Source organism: Acromyrmex echinatior, chromosome 8 (assembly GCF_024713525.1).
Source record: "Acromyrmex echinatior isolate Ae372 chromosome 8, ASM2471352v2, whole genome shotgun sequence".
NCBI classification, from domain to species: Eukaryota; Metazoa; Arthropoda; class Insecta; order Hymenoptera; family Formicidae; genus Acromyrmex; species Acromyrmex echinatior.
The window spans coordinates 8,375,878-8,392,948 of record NC_141859.1 but is presented as its reverse complement, the minus strand read 5'-3'; the positions used below and the strand labels follow the sequence as shown (position 1 = coordinate 8,392,948).

At 38.3% G+C, this 17,071-nt stretch overlaps 2 protein-coding genes across 6 annotated transcripts in view; one reads left to right on the top strand and one right to left on the bottom strand.

Annotated features, from left to right (window-relative positions):
- The window catches only part of Ten-a (Teneurin-a transmembrane protein), a 495,412-nt gene that overhangs the window by 223,244 nt on the left and 255,097 nt on the right, over positions 1-17,071 (top strand). The window lies entirely within an intron of this gene.
- LOC105142938 (potassium/sodium hyperpolarization-activated cyclic nucleotide-gated channel 2) overlaps positions 1-17,071 on the bottom strand; it is a 280,821-nt gene that overhangs the window by 244,533 nt on the left and 19,217 nt on the right. The gene's annotated exons all lie outside the window — the stretch shown is intronic.

Here is a 17,071-nt window from a genome sequence, read left to right as displayed (position 1 = left end):
GTTTGAGCACTTTGAACTTTCCGAGAAAATTCGTTCTCCTAAGTTGGTACTTATATTTCTCGGGAAACAATTAGACAGAACCGCATTATATTTTAATTCATAAAAGATCCGGAAACATTTATATAAATTTATATAAATCTAATGCACTTAGTATTGATGACTATATAGATAAACACAGATAGTATAAAGAAACAATGAGAAAATGTTGCAAATATTGTTATAAGCAACAAAACGTAACAATATTTTGATCGGTATTAATATTATGCATCAGTAAGAATTATGAGAAACATGATTGTGGCTATATCTTATACATAGCTATCTATCTAAGGACTCGCACTTAATTAGCTTATATAACGAGCAATGAAATGTGAAGGAGCTAACAAGAATTATGCGTCCTTTGTCCTTAGATCCTTGCTAATTGGATCGTATAATATAACCGAGCGTAGTGATAAATTGAACAGGTTTATTTGACACTTTATATAATATATTGAATAAGACGGGAGCTTATTTAATAAACGCGTAAAGATATTTGAAAAACTTTAAAATACATTCGATCGAACTTCAACAAAAAATTGTAAAAATTGTTAAAATTATAAAATCAATACTACTTCATAATTCTTAACTCTAAATTAATCATAAGTCTTCCTCTCGAGAATATCTAAAGAAAAAAAGAAATCAAGATTATATTAGGTACATTTTGATACTTTTATATTTATTCTTTATTTTCGTCGTAATATATTTGAATAATCAGTGTTAAACTGAGCTATATATACATGTTCCTTTAACTTCTGCGTAGAGCATAGGGCCTCTAATGAAGTTTCAGTAAAAATGGATTTTTTCCGGAATTAGGTTGTTAGCCTAATATCTAACTCCCAGCCTGGAGGATCCATACATATATCCACTGATATATGAGATCTACAGTTTAATGTCAGATCCGAACGGCGCAAACTCAACTATAGCGTAACTTTATTTAAAATTAGTAAATGTTAAACTAATTTTAAATAAAATTACGCTATAACTGTTCAATTAAATGAGCTAACTTTTATATTTATAGTGCAATATAGGGCAATATTATGGTCTAATGTTATATGTGCACGCGCGCGCGTGTCATCCCTGTGTGCAAAAGAGCTAAATATATTACGTATCCTTGTCAGTCTTAGAACTATTATCAGCGTATGCTTTGTATCTACCTAATGCAACTGTAATGTAACACGGCCCTTCATTATTAATCCTTTTACACAAGCAACATATACACTAAACTGATAGCTTTAAATCGGGTTTTACTGCATTGAAAATGTTCTCTTTTCAGTGGCTCTTCAGTCGGATAGATGGGTAATGCCCTTTTTAATCCAAATTCCATTTCTGATATCGCAACACGACAAACCTCGTACTCTCTTTGCGTCCACGACAGAAAGAGGATACGGAGCATAATAAGTTGATTGAATCATTTTTTGCATGTTTCGTTCTATTTGTGATAAGCTTCCCTTTTCCGCTAATTAAGCAGTTTTCATAGAAAGAAAAAACTCTACATTTCAAACTACCTACAAACTACATATCAAACGTTCGATGAACGTTAATGAACGATAAACATCACAGCACGGTTTTTGAGCATAAAAACATTTTCTGCAAACACATTAATTTTCCATCGGAGCAGCGTGAAATTGCTTGTCTTTAGTATCGCCTCGAATAAGCACGATAATGATAGAAGTTTTAACGCACTTGCCATAATCGCCTATTTAGGAAACGCTGCTTTGTAATAGTGCTTTACAATGTAACTCTTCGCGCAGCGTGGATGCCCCGCAGCGAGTTAATCTCGGCATTCTCTAATTCCGGATTATTCCCAGCGCTATAACGTGTAACGTAGATACGTTACAGTTCCACGACATACCGGCATGTCGTAACAATATATTACGTAGCACAAATCACGGCGATATCGTCAATGCGTGGCTCCGGCTGTATCAAGTAGACGTCGCCGAATGTAATCTCCAACGAGATATGCATTGGACTTTATCATACTCTGTCGCCTTCGTTAAAATGCAACGTTTCAAGAGTAATATCAGACCATAGATTAATATTAAGACATATAGATGCGATAATATTGCCATTTCTCGATTTTTCTCAAAGTGGACTATATAGACAAAGACGTAGATATTCAGATCTCAGCTTTTAATCAGATCTTGTGCAATGTGATGAATAGAACATTTAAAAAATCGCATTACAGCAGCATAATATGGGATTATATAGACTTCAAAATAATGTCATATATCGTTTCGTGTTTAATGCAATGTGTACACAACGTGACCTATGCCATATAATTGTGTTTGCAATACCTAATACGTTTGCATATATACAGGATATTTTGCAAAGTTGGCGTATATGCACGTTTAAAGAGACATTTTTATTCTCTTTTCCATGGCGTTTATATCATAATGCAATAATTAAAAAATTCATTAAAAAATATGAAAATATAGTGTTTAGAATTTTGAATGAGCGCGAAAACAACAATAAATTGTTAGCTAGTAAGCTTTAATTAAATCTCGTTGTATATACATAGAGTGTATGAAGGAATGCGAATGAGTGAGAATGAACAGATTGCTATGAATCTCTATATTCTTATCCTTTCATTTCTGATTCTGTAAGAAGAAAAACTTTGCGCAAAGCACGAAACACATTATACGGTTCTGTTTACTTCGTCGTTCAACAGTAATAGGTTTATGGAAGTTACGCAAAATGCAATCTGTAGAACGCGTGTGCTCTGGAAATACCGGTACGGTAATGCCGTTTAAAACGCATGTAGCGACACATAGCACTCGATAAAATTTATACCTCTACCTTATCATTTTATCATTCGCATTGGTTTTACGTGGCAAAATTCGTTCTATCAATAAAAATGGCCATACGTTGTGTGAATGTTTATATGTTATTTCTTTCACATACATTTCCCATTTTACCGTATCTAGACAATGTAAACTTGGACAAAACTTGTCCGTTTTTTTATGTTTCATAAATATTTTCGCAACAATTCTCTTGTATATCTATACTATTTAATTTTTTAAAAACCATTCGCAGCTAAATTAAAAGTTAACATGTTTTAATTTCTAATTTTCGCGAAAAATTGGAATGTAAGATAAAAACCGAGATTTCAACAGAGCGAGCAGATGATGAACCGCTTGGCCTTTGATCATATCAGAATGGAGCAGAACTTTCTAAGGTTAATGCAAACTCTCGTCTACGGTTTCCTAGAGCGACAATGAAAAAGGCCAGGTCGGAGGAAAAAAAACAGCGAAAGAAGCAACGGAGGGGGCAGCGGGGTTCTTGACTGCGTGAAATTCCATTCGAATCGATCCCGACGTATTTCGGGGTGCACGCATGCACAAAGCGAGCAGCTGCAGGGCGGCGATGCGCGTCACCAGCGCGCGTGGGCGGATGCAATTTTGTCACGGGGATCGCAAAAATTCCGCACATTTCACTTTTACGCCGCCGCCGCCTGCCGTCCCCGTGTCCCGTGTCCCGTGTCCCGTGTCCGCGCTTTATCTTTCGTTATTTTATTTTTTTTTTCCCCCTCTGTAGACAGTACGCGTAGACTTACGCGTTCGCCAACGCGTGACAGTCGCGCGTGCATCGACGACGACGAGTGCATCGTGCATTGTGTACCCTACGTACACATACGCGTGCGCGTCGCGATGCGCTCACGCGGGTCTAGCAGTGTTTGGATAACGCGATAACGTCGTTAAACTTTTTGTCGCTTTGCCTGACGAGCGTGACAGGTGGACCGCCCAGGTAAACTCGATTCCAGAAACAATAAGATTTATTTTTCCGCACGTGCGTTACGTACGCCGCCACGCTTTCCACGTGCCATCCACTGTCGGCACGAAGCGAATCACGACGTGATACGTGCGTAGACGCGCGTATGCGGGCTGTAAACGCGTCGCCGGTTATGCTTATACGTGGATCATGCGCAACGCGATTGTACGATTCCCGATGGATGCGTGAGGAAAATACAAGTGTAAGACAAGCGAAATAGCTTTAGGTTTGAGAAATTAAGAAATATGCATCCCCTATTTCAAAAAGAGTGTACAGTTTGTAAAAAGAAATTAAATTTTATAAAGTGAAAATACAAATAATTAATCTTCGCTTTATGATTTGCTTGGATAGTTTTATTTGTATATCTTGCTGAATTTATTTCATGGAGTGCTATAAATAGTCATGGTATATGTCAACTTTTACTCTAACTATCGATAACAAAATGGACGCAAATAATGGAAGCGAGCTCTGCGCGTCAGTCAGGAAAACGAGCGTTATTTGACGCTCGAAGGCCGTTAATTGCTTAATTGAGCGAAATTGGGTTCCGATACGTAGGTTAACGTTAATTTGCGAGCATTTACGATAACAGCGACGCGAAATAAAGTACAAGGGAAAATGTCATTGTCTACAATTAGCCGGTAATTAGTTACGCCATGCGTAACAATCGAAACGCCGCGCTGCTGCGTGCCTTCCCTCTTTAGTGAAACACTGCACGGTCGACGAGTTTCATTTCAAAGATAGATATCTAGCTATTCTGTCGAGAAACTTGCGTGAACGTTGTTTTACGGTTGTCCTCGCTGCTTTTCAAATGTTATTGGGAAACTAGCCTGTACAGTCTTTAGTTCTCACAACATTTCAGTTCAAACAAACTGTGTGGCAATTAATTATTTGTCGGTTTCGAAACACAGCCTTAAACCGAAACTGAATACATAATGTCACAAATTAAATTGACAAGCAATTTAATAGCATTGATAAGCATCTTAAAACTAGAAATTTATTGCGGAAAATATCACCCTATAGGATTCAATTGAATTCACCTGAATCTCCTTACATTCCGTGTGATGGACGTCTTACGATTTACCAATAATTTTGTACAAGTAATATCGACGTGTAAGAATTACTCGTCTATATATATATATATATATATATATATATCATATATGCGATTATCGAATAAGATTCAATCATGAATTGTTCGTTTCTAGAGCACAAATAAAAGTCATATTGCCAATGCAGACGAGCTCATTTGGAGTGGTGAGAATGAGAGCTCGTTTTACTTCGCGCTAATAAAATGGCGGTCGACGAACGGAGGGGGCAGCGTCGAACGGCATCTAGGTATAAGCCCATAAACAAGGTGATACGATCTAGGTGTAACGATGTTTCCAACAAAATTAGAGGGAAACTGCAAACAACCCCGTCTCAGTTCTCGTTCATCCCCATTTAACCCCAACCGTCGACGTCCCTCAGCCTGCCGCCCTCGCGTTCGCCGCAGCCAGTTCGCGCAGAGCGGCGCGACAACCCTTCATTCGACTCGTTAGGGTGGCTGAAACACGATACCAAACAGTAATGAAAAGCCTATCCTCCACTCGGTTTCTCCTAGAGCCGTTTATGCACCGTCCTGCGCGTAATGCACTCATACAGGCCCGGGCATTATCAACGCGTGTACGTGACAGATAACGCCGGCTTGTCGCGAACGAGTAACGTCAGTACCCTGTTTATTCGACGATGGGATTAATCGTTGCGTATCCACGTAGCAAGATCTTTATGTCGTTTAGCAGCTACACCGCCGCGGGGCTGCACTGGCCAGCAATGCGCCAATTAATCGTTTTACAACGAGGCGGCGCGTTTCCCGCCCTTTATCACGCACGTAATCCGTCATCCGATGGATCGCTCTTTGTAATAATGCATCCATCGTGGATAATGCGCATTTTCCTAATAGAGGTGAAAGCGAATCTATTATCCAGACACGGATGAGCGTTACGGATACCCGTTTATCGGAACACAGACAGGGATATAGATGTCTTTCACATGATACACGAGTATATTGTTCAAAAATATCGTTCCAAACAAGTTTCTCTAATAATTATCTATATAATGAAAATTCAGTTTTCCTCTTATATTTCTAATCTCAAGTAAATTTATCATTGTGATATATGGACATCAAGAAGTGCCTTTCTACGTTTCCCTGAGAGAACCGACGCGCTCCACTTGTTGATACCCCATCGTAACATCGCGTCGATGTCCCCGGCGCCATGTCGCGACGCAAATAAAGAAGTTCAGTAGAATAGATGCAGTTTGGGTACGCACGTCTGGGTATCCTTTTAAGCGAACGAATTAAAACGCTATGTGCTCGAGATCAAAGGCCCCATAACTCCTTCATCGTATACGAATGTAATTCGCTGTTTTCAGGGAACGACTCCGATGTGCAATACAAAAGAGACACGCTCAATGGAACACGCATCTATTCGCGTGTCTGTCGCGCGTTTAATTTGTCGGACGTACCGGTACGTGAGTACCGAGCCGAGATTTATTAGTATTTACGTTGAGAGCAATATGCAAAGCAGGCGATGGCGCGTTGCGTTCTTTACTTCGGGACAGCTCGCCGCCGTGCTCTTCTCTTTAGTCTCCTCTTTGTATTGTAATTAATTCGTTTGATTTATATCGCCGAAGGACTCGGAATGCTAATTCGTATTTACTTATTAGTCGCGCATGCGAAGCTGTCGGCTGGCCCATATTGTTTTACGGGCTGTCTGCGAACTGGCGCGGCGTTAGGGTGAACTCATCCCCCCAGATACACTCGTCCCATTCTATGCGCGGTCTTACCCATCCGCTTCGAGGTTCCTACAAAGGACACCAAACAGCCCGGTAGATGCGCCAGCGCGCGAAACACAGTCGATAATTAAAGTAGCTCCTTTGTTCGACTTAGATCGATAGCTCCTTTGACGAAAACGACAAAGGTAGACGCGCGAAAGAAAACTATCTGTCTTCCTTCGGTTCGCATTCTGCCAATTCCTTCCGCTTTCTCGCTCTCCGAAATACTACTCTAGTATAGCGTTTTCACTTATTTTTTTAATGCTATAGATAGTCAGATTACGTTCTTTTAATTCTGTGGTTTGTACATGATTTTAAAATTTTCAATTATATTTATACAAAGACTATACCGCGCGCGAATAATTATATTATCTTCTGTAGTAAAATTTAATACTTATACAAATTGTCATCGTATTTTTATTATACGTTTAATATTTTACATGATAATTAGAAAAACTTTACTGCTGCTTATCTCAAAGCAAAGCATTGATTATGGATATAAATTGTGAGAATAGGGTTAGTCATAAATCAACCAAGCGCACTTGCCTCCTCACGTAAGTGAAACCCTCCTATCATTCGTCATATGTTATAAATTACGAAACGATTCCAAAACAGCCGCTAATGCGAATGGTTTGTATGCAAAATGGTTTATGATTGCTACGGTCTGCGGTTACCTAAAATAGATTAATGTCGTCAAACATTAGTTAATGCCAATGAAGCTGCAATGACGTTTAATATTGACGGAAATATCGTTCCACTGTGCAAACTATAAAATCTGACTGCGTCGTGAAATCCAGTAACCCAAGCGAGCGTACTATTAAATCATCGTGTCCGCGCAATTATAAATGACGGTAGCCCGTCGACGGGAATAGCCGAATTTCAGAAATTCTCAAAGATTATTCATTTCTTAAATTCGAGTACACGGATATTTTTATCAAATTATGCAATATATTATAATACTATAATACTATAATACTATAATACTATACCTATAGAGAGTAAGTTAACGGCTAATCAAATTAATTTAGCTAAGTTAAAAATAAACAAATAAAAAACTAACTCAGTCATGTTAAAATTGAATTAATTCAAGTTAAATAAAAAGTTAATTTTGAAAAATATTATTTTTATTGAATCCAAATATCCTAATTCTTCTTAAAATCAGATTACTTTACATAACAAAACAGTTACAAACTATCAGATAAATTTAATATTTGTAAAATATATATGTATAAATATATATATATATATATATATATGTATAATATATATATGTTAAATTGCAATTACAAGTTTACTGACTCGCGTTATATCTGCGCAAGTAGGAAATATCCCCTTACGGCGTTGCTGCTTGCGACCGATTAATTTACACATCGTTTGAGCACGATCAATCTGCTGCTCAGTCCTTCTGCTCCTTTGAACGAGCTGCGCACGGATACGGGAAAGGAGATGCCGTGAAGGTTAATTAAAGAATTTCAATAGGTATTCCTGCATCAAGCTACCCCGAATGGGCTTTCAGCCTATACCCTCTCGCTGGCGGACACTGCAAACAAGTGCCTCCAGCGAATGTTCGCTATCGAATCTACACATGAAAATCGAGACAACCATGTATATACGTTTACATATACATATGTATGTGTATATGGTGTGTCTCTGTATGGTGAGGACGAGAGAGTCACGTTGATACTTCGTGCGGGAAGTTTAATATTGCCATCAATTCGGCCCTCGCTTCTTTCCCACTCATGCGCGATGTGTCGGCAGGAGTGAATTAGTCCGGACCGGGGTTGCGAAAATTGCCTTTAAAATGTAATCTGGATACTGATGTACGAATGGAGAACGAAGAATAGGTACCAATAAATATTTTTTGAGTAATCACATATCCGATACATGTGTAATTGGACCGATTTCGCCTCGAATGGAATGCCCTATATACCCTACGGCCGATACGCGCGCGCACTCGTGCGAGCACCCGTTCCACGTAAAACACGAAATGTCAGATTTGATATACGGATCCATCGGAACATCCTCTATCTCAATACCGTTCTCTTTTTTTTTTCACGTCGGAGTCGCTTTCCAAATGATCGTAATGCATTCGTACAATTCTCGAGTCAGGCCGATTTTGTGTGATGTCAGTGCCGTCTGTTTCTTGATGCTTCATAAACCTATATCTCTCTCAAAGAAATTACTACCGACATTCCCTAATAAATATAATATATTTGTTGTAATTTACGAGAAAGTGGAAATATATCGTATGTTTCAAATTATTTAATTTTAATTTTTCTCACATTTATAAAATAATATTGTAATAATTTCAATATTAATTTTATATAACATTTTTATATATTTTTTATTCTCATAAAGAATTATTCTTTCGAAAAAATTAAAATTAATTTTTTCTAAAATAAGGGTTTTGCTTCCATTAAAGAATAAAATTACCAGAATAATTACACGATTATGATTAAAACGTCATATCATACAGTCGAGCACTATAAGATAGATAAGCAAAGATAAAATGCAAAATGCACAAGCAAAAATGATAACAAGATAGCGAACATAATCTTCAGCCACCTTAAAACTTAACGTGAAGCTATTACCAAACTTTGACTCTACTGACGTGTTACATCACGAAACGAGCCCGAAAGCTTGACTTCGCAAAATTGCAAAGTGTTACGGATTAGATCGTGGAAGGAAGCCCAGAGGGCACGTCGTCCTTTCGGATCTCTTCGGACTTGTCGCGTAACCACGCAAAAGCTGCTGAATAAACGGTTCGCCCTTACTTACGGCACTAAACTAGCCGTTCTCCGTATACCTACATATCTGCATACATACATACATACATACATACGCGCACGCGCGGCCCATGCACGTGTGTACACACAGGCATACGTACGTACCTGCATACATACGAAGAGAACAGAGGCGGTATATTGGTTCAGACCCCCGCGCACTCAGCGCTCATGAATATGCTGGAGCACGGTGGTTCAACCCTGCCCAACCGCCCTGCTTCACCCCCTTTCCACCCCGGTCAATCTCGCTTCGGCTACATTGTATCGGGAAAGGGGTGAGCAACCGGCGGTGGGACGCGAAGGGCCGGTTAAGTCCGTGTTTATATAGAACGATTTTCGACGATAGCGTCGCCAGGCATACCTCCGTTTTCACCGATTGCCGCTTCATGAATAAAGTGGATGCACAAGCTTCAGCACAGGCCGTGTGCGGTTTTACGATATCACATAGCCGTTCATATATCTACGAGTTGACTGATAATAGTCGGTGCCCAAAACGCCGATCGAAAGTTTGTTCAAATATAATCGCGGCGTGTCTCTGTGACGAAATTTACCTCTCTAACGGAGACCATTATAAATTTATGTATTAAAAAAAAAATCAAACGGAATGATAAATAATTTAAAATACCAACTATCACGTCTTTATCAATGTTCACATCTTTTAATATATTTTAATTTTGAATTCTAAGCTTATTAAAATAGAGAATTTACAAGTTTCGATGTATAAAAAAATATCAGCAAAACTTGCGTGTACGCATTTGTCTTTCATATATTCAGAAAGATGCTATCAATCGAGCCTAATCGAACCAATCTACATTTTTTATTGTTGTATCCACTACATAGAAGAGCACGTTGTAAGAATAATGGTCTCCATTATGCCTCCACTTTGCTGCACTTAAAAATCCCTTTTTGCGCCAAATGCAATAAGGGAGGAACAGATTACATTTCTTCGAGATATAAGAGTACGTTTACTTTCTTCTAAATTTGGTAGAGCTTTTTTACCGAAGAGTCGACTGGTTGAAAATGACGCTGAGGTATCCATGCTTCAAAATTAAACTATCCTTCCTTCTTTCTTAACTTTTCGTCAATGGACTTTCTCAACAATCCATCGCATTTCGACAAATATGTATTTATACGTGGATAGATATATTCCGGATTTTTCTCGGACAGAGTTTTTATCTTTCTATTTATTACATAACAGTAATTTTTTGCGTTAATGAATTGATTTTTAGGATATTTTATAGCCTTAAATTTCTTATTTTCGTTCCTGATTTACGAATTATTTCTGAGTATATAATATTTTGCAATTATGGATATTAATGATATCCATATCAATTATTTGATAATAAATATACTTAGACAAATATGAAGAAATGTTTTTCTTAGCTAAAACATCCTGAATTTATGAATATGAAATTGATATTGTTGTTCAGGAAGCTAAGAAAAACATTTCTTCATATTTGTCCAACTATATTTATCATTAAAATTAATATTCACAACTCCAAAATATTACATACTCAGAAATAACTCGTACATATTAAATATTTGGTTTGCCTCACGTTCATAGAGTTTCAGCTCGTTAAAACGACGATGACTAACGTAAAAGAATTTTTGCTTTTACAGCGGATTATGTAATATCGTTTATTCGTAAGCATGTCCAAAAGTTTAAAGCTGAGCTTACCGTAATGCAGCCACCGACTCATTATATAAAATATCTTGAGAGTTCACAACTTTGGTATAGTTTTAACGCAACTATTCAAAGCTTCTGCATCTCTAACGGTTTTAAGAACTAGCACAGGATGGTTACATAAACGCAGCTCGTATTTCTCGTGGAGAACGATTCGTCCTCTTTCAGTTTCGTATCGGTCATATTGTCCTTTTTGTCTTCGTTTTGACGTTATGCACGCAGCCCCGTAACAATACGAATATTATCTTCATACTTTCAAAGTACTTAGTTATTACGAGTACTTTGTCTCTTTCCCTCGAAATACTGAAATGCAGAAGATGTCGAGAAATAGCACAAAGGAAGCAGTCATTATTTTATGAACAAGCCATCTCGTGCCGTTTGGTGCAAACAGCAAACTTTGCTTTACAGTCAGATTAATAAGTTATAATAATAGTAATAATGTACTAAATGATCAGCAAATTTCCTCATTAAAACTCATTAAGAAATAAGAATGGGGATTTGTTGTAATATCTAATTAGCATTCATCATTTTCTTAAATTCGACTTTGTTGCCCCTGTTATTTCGCATTTTACTATTATTCTTCTACGAATCTAATATTTGTATGAATGTAATGATCGAATGTTAATATTAACAAAAATCTTAAGAGCGAAATGTACAAATATATTTTACATTGTGTTATTATTTTTCCAACATTTCGACTATGCCATCACGCGCGCTAGAATTATTCAAAACAGAAAGGGACTTTACGGATTAGTTTTTCATACGTGAACGTATCGCGAAATCAAGAAAACTACGTTGCGAGTACAAAAGTTTGCTTTGTAGGATCAGAAATTCTCCAACGTCAGACTACGGCCATTAGTAATCTGTTAGAATCTATATGAGACGTAAGAATTATGTGAATATTCTTAATTTAAGTGACATATATCATTTGTATGCCTTTCAAAAGCATTTGAAAATAAGCATTTTTTCAATAACAAATTTTATTTGAAAAAAAAAAGTATATATTTTAATAACAACTAAAAATATCAAATTAAATTAATATTAATTATTTAAAATATTTTAAATAATTCAAGAATATATATATATATATAATAAAGTATACTATTGTTTATAAATGTAAATATTTTTCGTAGTTTATTCAGAAAATATTGTAAAACGAATATAAAATAATTTGGAATATTACGTAGATACAACTGGATGTATTTAAATGCTTAAAGCCGGAAATGCGGTGCGCGCAGAACTTAAGGCTAGATGATCCGCTGAATTTAATTATTTAGTGTCTTAAGAGACCAGCAGAACGCACTGACCCACACGAATCGGAGCTAACTAAATAAACACTAAGATGAAACAATAGCAATCCGTGAAGTATAATAATCTTCTATAACAGGTGCAACATGTATCAAACATACTACTGTAAAAGCACGTTTCCTCGCACCAGCGAGGACTGTTCTTGAACGATTCGCTCTACCGAATCGAGGACACGTATTGACTGTTCGCGACCGATTTCCTTTTGTGTCGCGCCAGCGATCACGAAGAGTTTGAACTTCGAGCCGGGAATCGACGTAGGTGTACGTATCCAGTAGAGAGGTACCCGCGTACGCCGCACGCGATTTCGACGTCTCTAATCGAGCTTTCGTGTCTGCTGTACTTAGATGGCGGTATGATGGCTGAGCGGATGACTACCTCGGGGCTTCGTACGGTGATTAGGAAAGTTACCATGTGCCTGAGAATCTGAGACCGAAGCCTGCGCTTGAGCTTGTACTCACGCTTGTCGACCAACTCCTCCGCATCCAACCCTCCGACGCGATGCTGTCCTCCCCTCTCGACCCCACCCTCGCCGTCGTCGCGCTTCGTCCTCCCAACCACCCCCGACCTCTCCTGCCAACTCCACCTACCTCTATACAACCTGCCCACCCCAGTACCTCCGCTCCCCTCATATCTCGTTGCTGTTGTAATCCTCAATTAATGCACAAGTAACGCTAACTACGCAAACTCACTAACTTCGTACACACATCGAAGGACGGCGCGCAGACGACGGAAGCTGAGAGGACGCCCTTGGTTTTCAGGCGGACAGGGAAACCGGGCGATATACGCGGCGGAGTCGTAGAAGATCGGATTAGGTTATCTATCTGAGCGTGCAAATGTCGGCTGCGTTGTTTAGATCTCGTACAGATTAGGAAGCACTGCGCGTGGATTCTAGAGACGTATTTTCTCGCGTTAGTTGAGATATTTCGATCCTTTGCAAACGAGAAGAGAAATCTTATTTTTAACTAGCATATAAAAATATAAGGTCGATGTTAATCGTATAAAAAGATCTTATTTTTAAGATACTTTTGTCTGAATACTAAAGAAGATTAACATTTAATAGATATATAATATTTATATTTTATATTAATAAGACTAGTGCTATTGTGATAATTTAATTCATTCAATTAATTGTAACTCTTCTTATACGCACATAATAGATTAAACAGATATTTACATCTAATGAATGATCAATATATATGATTCTAAATAAATATATGGTTGAAGGTTTCTTCAACTTTGGATTCCGAAATAAATTGTATTCCATACATTACCACAATATCACTTTTAGGAAAATATCTATTAATAGGTTCATGTCATTAAATAAAGCGAACGTCTAAAGTGTGGGCCGAATTACTCGACATGCAATAGATATTTGCACGCGTGAACGCACGAACACGTTCGATAAATTCCGATCAGCCATAGTCCAGCGAGACCCTATCCGCGAAAGAGATAAACAAACTAACGGACAGGTAGAGGGCGAGAGAGAGAGAGAGAGAGAGAGAGAGAGAGAGAGAGAGAGAGAGAGAAATGGAGAGAAACGCGCGTTACGTATAAACGGGTGGGACACGGCGGGAGAAACGACGGCGGGAATTCAACCATGGACAACTAACTCGCTGATTAACCAAATACCGGTCTGCAGGACAAACGGTCGAGCAAACATTGAACAACCTGTCAGCGGCACGCCACGGGGGATCAAAGTTCAAGGGATAAGCGAAAAGCGGGTTTTTTTTTTCCAACGAGGTCGTTTCCATCCCCCCTGCGCGTCGCCCGGCGCGTCGTCGGAATGATTTTCGACGGGCCGGGCGCGGCGTTCCTGTCGGGAAATTTGCACGCTACAGCGCGTCGTTCGCAGGAATTATTCGTTGATAATCAGAGCGTATCGTGAGCGCGGCACGCGTCAGCGGATATCGTCGCTTCCGAGAGCAAATACGCGCGCGGCTGCGCCCGAATTTACGGTGCGGCGCGATGACGAAGGCGGTAACGGCGCGTACGGTGCATCATCCATTACATAATATCGCGCAATATGTAGGATATCTTTATCTCTTTCTCGCGAACACGTGCGACCGATGTTCGTGCGAGAGATCGTCCGGTCGTTCTGCTCGATAAATGTTCGACTACGACGCATTTGTGAACTATGAAAAGAGAGTCTTGCGGATGCATACCTACGTTAGTACCGATAACGTTATCACCAATAACGAGAATTATATGTCGTATAACAAAATTGACAAGAGCAATTTCGTACAGAGTGTAAAGTCCGATCGATTTGAATATCTAGTGTAGATATCATTTATTATTATTTATAAAATCAGAACTTAAAATCGGAACTTAAAATGTTTTAAATTCTAGGAATTCTTCGTCGTAGTTCTTTCGTTTGTTAACGGAAAAAATTCATATCCATGAAAAATATTCCGAGAAGTCTCCAATATTTTTTAAATAGCAACAAAGAATTATTGTAATTCATTATTCATACAAGAGAATTTGTATCATTTTGTTAGCGATTTCCAGTCCAGTCGATTTGAATATCTAGTATAAATGTTATTTATCAATAGAGTCAGAATAGAGAGCTTAAGTGTTTTAAATTATACATATACTGCAAAAATTATGTTATATCAACATTATTTTAGTTAAAAATAATTTTGTCAATTCACATAACACTATTAATGACACAAATAAAATTCTATTAAAACTAGAGTATGATATATTTGTTTCATTAATAGTATTATGACTTAATAACATAAATTTCATTTAAAATAATGCTCTTGATATAACAATTTTTTCAGGAATTCATTGTAACAATTTCGTTTGTCGAAGAAAAAAAATCTCCAATATTTTCGAAATATATCAACAAAGGATTATCGTAATTCATTATTCACACAAGAGAATATATCATTTTGTTAGCAATTTCAAATCCTCTGATTAATGCCATATCAGAGAATATTGATCCACGAGCAAGGGGCAGTTTCCTCTGGATTTGCGTCGCTTTCCAGCTAATTGCTCTGGAGGATTTAGTCATCGATGATTTCGTAATGTAAGATAGGTATTATGGGTCGATGTGCGTTCCCCGTTTAACAACAGATGGCCCGTGAACCTCCGATTTGACCCGCCGCCGATCGTTCCTCGCGGTCTGCGACTTCAAACGCGTCACCCTGATCGCGGCTTAGCCAAGGATTTCGCAACTCCACCACGACCCATCTGGCCTTGCGGTCCTGGTACGGAGAAATGATTGGAACCGAGGGTTATTTCACCACGGATCATCGACCGTAATCGCTGCACCAGAATCATGAATGTAACGGAGCCATCCTGATGGGGTCTCCGATCGGATCCGTGTAAGCCTTTAGTGCTGCTATCACGAACATCGATTAGGATAATAGCAGCGGTAATATTGACACTACTTTATTACCCGCCGTTGAATTTCATGGAAAACTGCGAGGTCTCAATTTGACGAACGTGACGCGAAAATGTAGCTCTTGGTTCTCGGGAATTGGTCCGCTTACGGAATTAACGGAATTAACGGAATTAACGGAATATTCGTAAAATATATATTTACAATCTATTCAGAAATATTTAAATTTGCTTTTGTGTATCACACATTCACGATATTATAAAAGCTGCACTAAAAATTTTTATCTATATTTTTAGTAAATAATAAATATTTCCACATTCGCATGATAGGACAATGAAACATATATATGATAAAATGAGAACAATTGCGACATACGAGTTTATCTTTAACCCGAAATTATATCAGCACGGGGGCTTAAAATTTAAAATACATTACTTACTATTCTGAAACTAATTTTCACAAACTAATTTCGGACAGTTATAACAGAAACCTATAAAACCTATAAAAAAAAATTAGTTAAATATTTGATGACGTGGCTCTTAAATGTATACCTCACCCTTCATACGCGCGCATTTGCAACGCTTCGGCATGTTCTGTATGCGGTACCGAAAACGCGTTATGACGGTGAGGGTTGCTCGCCACCATCTACTAGAGCGATCAGGCTTGTTTGTAAACCGTTAGGGAAGCCTCGCGCGCGGACTTGGTATTTCGAGAAAGCCCCGTGAAAACATTTCGCGTGAATGCATTACCATATTTGCTTCGACGAGCATATGAACGGCGCGTGCACGTAGACACGCGCATACGTGATAGGATTGCCGCAATGCCGCATGGCTTTCTGTTTACAGTTGACGCAACGCGACGCGGCTGCGGCGCAGCCGGCGACAGCCTGGATTTCCGTTCGCAAATAAAATAAAAATAGATTAATGCAAAAATAAATAAGTGCGGGAGAGGCGAGGGTATGCTAGCCCGATGGTGGCGTGTTGTAGACTGGCACACGAAATTTTCATGTTGGAAATACTGACCATTGAACGATCAAACGATCGCGCTAGAAATGTGCAAATACAGATAAAAAGGGTTGCTAGAATATAAGATTGTTAAAACAGAGGTACAAAAGATACGTAGGTATATACTGCAGAAAGGGGAGTTTAAAGGATACAACCCTCCCCGAAATTTTTTATTTACTTTTTCATTTTTAATATATTTTATAATAAAATATACAACTTTACTTTTGACTCTGAGTAAATTTTTTGTCACGTAAACCCTCGTTTATTTCTCCTCGTTACTATCATGTAATTTTGGGAAGCTTTAACTTCCGTTAGAGCTTTGACAAAGTGTCTG